The following is an 8,509-nucleotide window of genomic DNA, read 5'->3' as shown; positions in this document are numbered from 1 at the left end:
TGGACTGTTCTATGTAGCCATATATCACACCCGACACCTGGAGGAAGAACGCCTCATCTTCTGCCTCGGGACCCTTCAACCCCAGGGCATCAATGTGGATTTCACCAGTTTCCTCATTTCTCCTCGCCCCACCTAATCCCAGTTCCAACCTTCCAGCTCAGCACCATTCTCGTGACCTGTCCCATCTGTCAATCTTCCTTCAACCTATCCGCTTCACCCTCCTCTCCGACCTATCATCTTCATCCCCACCTCCATCCATCTATTTCATTCTTGGCTACCTTCTCCCCAGCCCCACCCCCTCCCATTTATCTCTCCACCCCGGAAGCTCCCTAATGAAGGGCTTTTGCCCGAAACATCGATTTTCCTGCTCCTCGGATGCTGCCTGACCTGCTGTGCTTTTCCAGCACCACTCTAATCTAGACTCTGATCTCCAGCATCTGCAGGCCTCACTTTCATCCTGTCTTAAAGCACCACCCAATTAACGCACAGCAAGATCCCATAAGTCCACAATGTGACAATGATCAGATTGGGAGTGACGTTGATTGTGGGGTGCACTTTGGGTCCGGGATATTACCACTGGAACAAGGGGAGACTTTCTTTGAGTGAATGGAGAATGATAGTCTTTCAAAATTATTTCCGAGATGAGAGATTACAGGTAATGTTTTCACATTGTAGGATTTTTCTGCCTTTTCAGCCTTTTTTCTTCCTCTTAATTTTCACACCATTAAGTTATGACCATTTTCTTTTGCAGCAAGGGAATTATGCCAGTACAAGCAGCAGAATTCACAACACTCTTAAAATTTTAGTGATGCGATAAGGGAAGGATTGGCATTAGAGTAGCTACAGGTTTTTAATGTAATATTTTAAAACCTGGTAAATTAATAGACTGAAGCAGACAGAAAGAACCTTTGTTTTTCAAAAATGAATGGCTGTTATATTCTGTGTCTGAAACCTTGCTGGCACATGACATAATAAAACATCTGTTCACCTGGAGTAGATTAGAGTAGCTTTTTATATGTCATATCTACCATATACAACAATTACAGTAATGAGTATGCTATGAGTATAACCTGTGTAAACTGATGTCATAAACTGCATAAACACAGGAACAGATTGAAGACAATTTGAAAACTTACTCAATGGTATTAAACAAAAATATTGGCTACTGTGGGATACAGCAACTCATTTTCTGCTTGGAGACTCTGCAGCCTTCAGGACTCAATATTTTTAGGGCCTGATCATGTCCTTCCATGTCTTTACCCCAATCCCACACACCAGGCATTGTCATCACATGGGTTGCTACCCATTATCAGCTATTGATGGCCCCCCCATTAGAAGCTGTTGATTTTCCCAGGCTGATCTTCACCCACTCCTTTGTCCGTCCAATAATTGTTTTCTGTTTCTCTGGGCTCCACCATCTCCACCCATCATTTACTCTTTCCCCTTGCCCCCACACACCATCTTCAGCATATGCCAACTTTTCCTAGCTACCATCAGTTCTGAAGAAGGGTCACTGAACCTGAAATATTAACTCTGCTTTCTCTCTACAGATGCTGCCAGACTTGCTGTGTTTCTCCAAAAACGTCTGTTTATATGGGATGTTGTTTATGTTGGGGAGAAAAATATAAAATGATGCCACATGTTGTTAAAGAGGCAGTGGTTTCGGCAAGAAGGATTGGAAACACAGCAGCTGAAACAACTTTACACAAGGAAAGAGGGAGACAAGCTACAAAATTATTGGCTAGTGTGCCTGACATTTGTCCTAGGAAATTTGCATTAATCCATTGTTAAGGAGGATACTTAGAAAATCATAATGTGATTAGGCAAAAATTGTTTTGTGAAAGGGAAATTGTCCTTCAGTAATTTTTTTAAAGTTCTTTGAGAATGTAACAAAAAGTGTTTAATAAAAGGGAACCAGGACACGTGGGTGTACATGGATCTTCACCAATATTTGAATGTGTGCCACATAAAATATTACGACATAAAATAAAAACTAACAGTCTGTTAATTAAGGAATGGGAACACGAGGAGGCTATTTGGCCCCTCAAGCTTGCTCCACCATTCGCTAGGATCATGGCTGATCCAACCGTGGGTGGCACGGTGGCACAGTGGTTAGCACTGCTGCCTCACAGCGCCAGAGACCCGGGTTCAATTCCCGCCTCAGGCGACTGTCTGTGTGGAGTTTGCACGTTCTCCCCGTGTCTGCGTGGGTTTCCTCCGGGTGCTCCGGTTTCCTCCCACAGTCCAAAGATGTGCAGGTCAGGTGAATTGGCCATGTTAAATTGCCCGTAGTGTTAGGTAAGGGGTAAATGTAGGGGTATGGGTGGGTTGCGCTTCGGTGGGGCGGTGTGGACTTGTTGGGCCGAAGGGCCTGTTTCCACACTGTAAGTAATCTAATCTAATCTAAAACATTCCTCAAGTCCACTTTCCTCCCTTTACCCCACAACGTTTGATTTCCCCTAATAATCAAGAATGTAGCTATCTCAGCCTTAAATATACACACGGTCTCTGTCCCCGCTGCTCTATTTGGTAAGGAGTTCCAAAGACTCTCAACCCTTTGAGAGAAGAAATTACTCCCCATCTCAGTCTTAAATTGGCACCCTTTTATTCTGAGATAACGCGGTCCTAGACAGTCCGATAAGGGGAAACATCTCAACATTTACTGTTAAGCTCCTTCAGAATCCAGTACGTTTCAATAAGATCATCTCATCTAAACTCCAATGAATAGAGTCAAGATTAGAGATGTGCTGGAGAAGCACAGCAGGTCAGGCAGTATCCAAGGAGCAGGAAAATTGATGTTTCGAGCAGGAGCCCTTCGTCAAGAATAAGGCTGGGAGCCTCAGGAGTGGAGATATAAATGGGATGGGGTGGGGCTGGGGAGAAGGTAGTTGAAAGTGCAATAGGTGGAGGGAGGAAGGGGTAAAGGTGATAGGTCAGAGAGGAGGGTGGAGCGGATAGGTGGGAAGGAAGATGGACAGGTGGTACAGGTCATGAGGATGGAGCTGAGCTGGAAGTTTGGAACTGAGGTAAGGTGGGGGGAGGGGAAATGAGGAAACTGGTGAAGTCCACATTAATGCCCTGGGGTTGAAGCGTTCTGAAGTGGAAGATGAGGCTTTCATCCTCCAGGAGTCGGGTGGTGAGGGAGCAGCAGTGGAGATGGCCCAGGACCTGTATGTGCTCGGCAGAGTGGAAGGGGGAGTTGAAGTGTTCGGTCACAGGGCGGTGTGGTTGATGCGGGTGTCCTAGGGATGTTCCCTGAAGTGCTCTGCAAGAAGGTGTCTAGTCTCCCCAATGTAGAGGAGACCACATCAGGAGCAACAGATACATTAAATGACATTGGGGGATATGCAGGTGAAACTTTGGGTATGGAAGGCTCCTTTGGGGCCTTGGATGGAGAGGTGTGGGCGCAGGTTTTAGTCCCACTTGCCAGTACCCGGCCCATATCCCTCCAAACCCTTTCTATTCATATACCCATCCAAATGCCTTTTAGATGTTGCAATTGTATCAGCCTCCACCACTTCCTCTGGCAGCTCATTCCATACACATACCAGCCTCTGTGTGAAAAAGTTGCCCCTTAGGTCTCTTTTATATCTTACCCCTCTCACCCTAAACCTATGCCCTCTAGTTCTGGACTCCCTGACCCCAGGGAAAAGACTTTGTCTATTTATCCTATCCATGCCCCTCACAATTTTCTAAGCCTCTATAAGGTCACCCCTCAGCCTCCGATGCTCCAGGGAAAACAGCCCCAGCCTTTTCAGCTTCTCCCTGTAGGTCAATTCCTCCAACCCTGGCAACATCCTTGTAAATCTTTTCTGATCCCTTTCATGTTTCACAACATCTTTCTGAAAGGAAGGAGACCAGAATTGCATGCAATATTCCAACAGTGGCCTAACCAATGTCCTGTACAGCCGCAACATGACCTCCCAACTCCTGTACTCAATACTCTGACCAATAAAGGAAAGCATACCAAATGCCTTCTTCACAATCCTATCTACCTGCAACTCTACTTTCAAGGAGCTATGAACCTGCAGTCCAAGGTCTCTTTGTTCAGCACCACTCCCTCGGACTTTAATATTATGTGTATAAGTCCTGCTAAGATTTGCTTTCCCAAAATGCAACACCTCGCATTTATCCAAATTAAACTCCATCTGCCACTTCTCAGCCCATTAGCCCATCTGTTCAAACTCCCATTGTAAACTGAGGTAACCTTCTTCGCTGTCCACTACACCTCTAATTTTGTTGTTACCTGCATACTTACTAATTATACCTGTTATGCTCACATTTAAATCATTTATATAAATGAAGAAAAGTAGAGGACCCAGCACTGATCCTTGTGGCACTCCACTGGTCACAGGCCTCCAGTCTGAAAAACAAGCCACCACCATGCTGAACATTATCCTGAAATTCAAAACAACACATCTACTGGTTCCCCTCCATCTACTGTGGTTGAGAGTTCCTCAAAAATCTCTAAAGGATTTTCCTTTCGTGAAGTCACGCTGAGTCTGCTTGGTTAGATCATGATTTTCTAAATGTGCTGCTATCACTTCCTTAATAATCGATTTCATTGTTTTTATAACAATAGGTGTTAGGTGAGGCAGCATATAGTAACTCACTTTTCTCCTCACTCCCTTTTTAAATACGTGTATCACATTGGCACTTTCCAGTTGTCCAGTACTTCTCCACAATCTGAAGATCTTTGGAAAACTACAACCAATGCATCCATTATTTCTGTAGCTTCTTATTTTAGGATCCTAGGATGCAAGTCACCAGGGCCAGGGGTTTTATCTGCCTTTAGCTCTATTAGTTTGTCTAAGTTTACTTCTCTCATTTAATTCCTCCCCATATTCTTTACTATTAATGGGATGGTCAATGTATCTTCCACCATAAACACTGATGTAAAATATCTGTTTAACTTCTCTGCCTTTTCCTTGTTCCTCATTACTATCTTGCCAGATTCATTATCTAAGGTTCATGTTGACCTCTGTCTTCCCTTTTATATATTTAAAGAAGCTCCTACTGTCAGTTTTTATATTCCTTGCCAGTTTGCCATTGTAGCTTATTTTCTGTCTCTTCATTATCTGTTTAGTTCTCCTTTGCCAGATTCTGAATTTATTTCAGTCTTCTTGGCTATCACTGACTTTTGCCTTCTTAAAGTTCTTAGTTAGCTATGATTGGTTTATCCCTCTCCAAAAATCTTTCCTCCTTGCAGGTTTGTATTTTTGCTGAGAGTCACGATTTACTTCCTTAAATATCTGCCTTAGTTTCATTCCTGATTGCTTAGTATCATTCCTGCTAATCTATCCGCCCGGTCCACATTAGCTAACTCTATCCTCATTTCATTGTAATTTTCTTTATTTAGATTAAACACAATTGTTTCTGACCCAAGTTTCTCATACTCAAACTGAGTATTAAATTTGATCATGTTATGATCACTATTTCCTCGGGTACTTTTCCTCTGAGATCATTTATTAAATCATTATCCATTACCAGATCAAAGATAGTCTATTCTCTGATTAACTCCATGACATATTGCTTTAGGAAACTACCCCTAATGTACTCTATCAACTTGTCATAGTTGCCCTTTCCAACTTGATTGACCCAACTGAAGATTAAAGTCACTCATAATATTATTGCTCTATTCCTTTTTCATGTTCCTATTATTTTTTGATATCCAAAAAGTGGTGGGAGACAATAACTGGCTTTCTTTAGGCTTCAGGCACTTTTACTGTATAGAGACAGAGACACAGATCTTGTTCTTCCAGCGATCCAGACGTTTCTTCATCCTGTTGTAGACACCCAAGCTGTTCAGCTGCCAAGAGCCAATCAAGAGCTATCATCAGACTGATCCACAACTGGTCACATTTACACAAACCAGTCAACAACCTGTTGCTGGCCGAATCTTGGTCTGCACATACACCTCAGTGCAATGCCGTCTTATCTCTCCTTCCCCAGCAATTGAATGAAGCTGCAGTATAAACACAGCTCTCAATCAGTCTAGTTCCTTTTTTTTTAAGACTGCGGCACTTCTTTCCATAGTACTTAAGGGGTGAGAGTAATTCTTTCGTATTGGAGATGGTCACTATTGTCATTTGTGTGATGCAAATGTTATTTGCCACATGTGCTGGGGAAGCCTGAATATTGTCCAGCTGTTAGTGCATTTAGACATGAACTGTTTTTGGTACCTGTAGCGTCATGAACAGTACTGAATATTGTGCAATCATTGGCAAAAACCCAATTTCAAACCTTATCTTGGAGGGAAGGTCATTGATGACTGAAGATGGTTGAGGAACGTTACCCTGAGGAACTCCTGCAAGAATGTCCTCGAACTGATATAACTGACCTCCATCAACCAAGCCATCCAAACAATGAAGAATTTTCCCCCAATTCCTATTGATTCCAGTTTTGCTCGGGCGACTTGATGCCAAACTCAGCCAAAAGTGGCCTTGATTCAAGGACTGTCACTCTCACCTCACCTCTTCCATGTTTGAACCAAGGCTGGAATGAGGTTAATAGTGGACATACTATCAAGTTGAATCTGATCTCCTACAGGAAGCCATCGTGCACCTCAGATATAATGTAATTACTGTTCTCTAATATGATGTAGCCTGGATAGGCCAACATTTGTTGACCATGTCTAATTGCCCAGAGGGGGCTTTTGAGAATCAATCAAATTGCTGTGTGTCTGGAGTCACTTGTACACTCAAGTAAGGACAGTAGAATTCCTTCCCTGAATATTAGTGAACCAGTTGAGTTTTTAGACATTAACAGTCATTACATTAAACTAGCCTTTTATTCCAGATTCTTATTGAAATGTTCATTGAATGGTGGCATTTGAACATATGTCCCCAGAATTTTAACCTGGGATTCTGGATTACTGCTAGACAACCACCTCCAATCTGCAGTATTTACTACCTTGACTGTTTACTGTTCATCAAGTTTGAGTTTAACATCCGCTGCAGAGTTTACAGGGCCATCCTTCCCTACATACTTTAGACTACAACCTGCAAGAAACATTGCAGCAAATCTCCCCAAGGCTTTACAGATTATTCCAGCAGAAATCAACCTTTACAAGAAAGTAGCAGTGGCTGGCATTATTACCTTATAAGATATACTAGCAGCGGCAACACCCTGACAAACAGATCTTTAGTTCGACAGAAGTCACAGCGATCTGACGAGAAGGAAGAAGAAAATATTCTGTCAGAAAATTGTGAGTGACTTTTAAATATTCAGCAGCTCATAAGTGCGGAAAACCTGTCAGCTTCTATGAATGTGACAGCCAGCGGGTAAAAGTACAGCAGAACTGATGCCTGCCTATAAAACATTTTTAAAAAACTAGACATTAAGAAAGACTTGAGAAGATAACTATGATAGGGTAAACTTCACAACTTTAATAACTTCATAGATTAAATACATCAACAAAGATAAACTGTTACACATGGAAAGAAGCAACAATAACTCTGGAATTCAGAGTTTCTTGAAATGAAAGGGACAACAAGAAGCTGATAGAAAGGAATTAGAAACAGCATGTGAATTAACTGTTTCTGTGAAGAAACAATATGAACAAGCTGTTTGTTGGAAGAAAGGAGATAACACTTATTAGGTTAGGGTGGTATGGTGGCTTAGTGGTTAGCACTGCTGCCTCACAGTGCCAGGGACTAGAGTTTGATTCCACCTTCAGGTGACTGTCTGTGTGGGGTTTGCACATTCTCCCTGTGTCTGTACAGGTTTCCTCCAGATACAAATGTTTTCCTCTTACAGTCCAAGGATGTGCAGGCTAGGTGGATTGGCCATGTTAAAGTGCCCATTGGTGTCCAGGGATGTGCAGACTAAGTAGGTTAGGCATGGGAAATAATTACAGGAATAGAGTATGGGGGGATGGGTCTGGGTGGGATGGTCTTCGGTGTGACTCAATAGGCCGAGTGGCCTGCCTCCATACTGTAGAAATTCTACGATTGTATTTGATAACCTGCTATCTCATGACACATGGGCAATTAAGATCTGCCTGCATAAGTAATGTTTTGTAGTGAAAGGGTTGAATGCAGGAAGAGCTGTGTTTTAAACAGACAGCCATCCCCTAATGCAACAAGGAACAGTGGATCTACTTCTGATAAGAGGGCAAGCTGCAGACCTGAGGTCTCCATAATCAATGTTAGGGATTAAAGAATCTAAAGAATATTAATAATGCCACACGATAAACTTGAAAGAGAGAAAACTGTATAAAAATCCAACACCGGAACAGCAGGATTTTAGAGAACAACACTGCACGAGGATCAAACTTTGAACATTTCCAGAGACAGGCATCGTTGGTTGAAATCCTGGCCAGATTTCACCAGTAATTGAGTAAAAGCTAAATTCGGTTGCAAGACTTATACTTGCTTACTTGAGAGGTCTTATTTTGGTTGCTACATGCAGTAAAGTTTGAATCGTTGTTTCAGAACTTATGCGTTTTCTTAGGAAGTAGCTGAATTAAAGGTAACTTATGGTAAATTACCCACAAGGGGATAAATCT

The 8,509-nt window shown here is 42.4% G+C and overlaps 1 long non-coding RNA gene across 1 annotated transcript; it reads left to right on the top strand.

The window, feature by feature from the left end:
* Positions 1–379: 379 nt before the first annotated feature.
* Positions 380–1,932, top strand: LOC122561976. Its single transcript, XR_006315180.1, has 2 exons — positions 380–655; positions 1,551–1,932. It is a non-coding gene; the product is annotated as an uncharacterized LOC122561976 (long non-coding RNA).
* The last annotated feature ends 6,577 nt before the right edge of the window (positions 1,933–8,509 follow it).

Source organism: Chiloscyllium plagiosum, chromosome 24 (assembly GCF_004010195.1).
Source record: "Chiloscyllium plagiosum isolate BGI_BamShark_2017 chromosome 24, ASM401019v2, whole genome shotgun sequence".
Classification (NCBI taxonomy): domain Eukaryota; kingdom Metazoa; phylum Chordata; class Chondrichthyes; order Orectolobiformes; family Hemiscylliidae; genus Chiloscyllium; species Chiloscyllium plagiosum.
The sequence above is the reverse complement of the archived record's forward strand: the minus strand, read 5'-3'. Positions and strand labels throughout refer to the sequence as shown.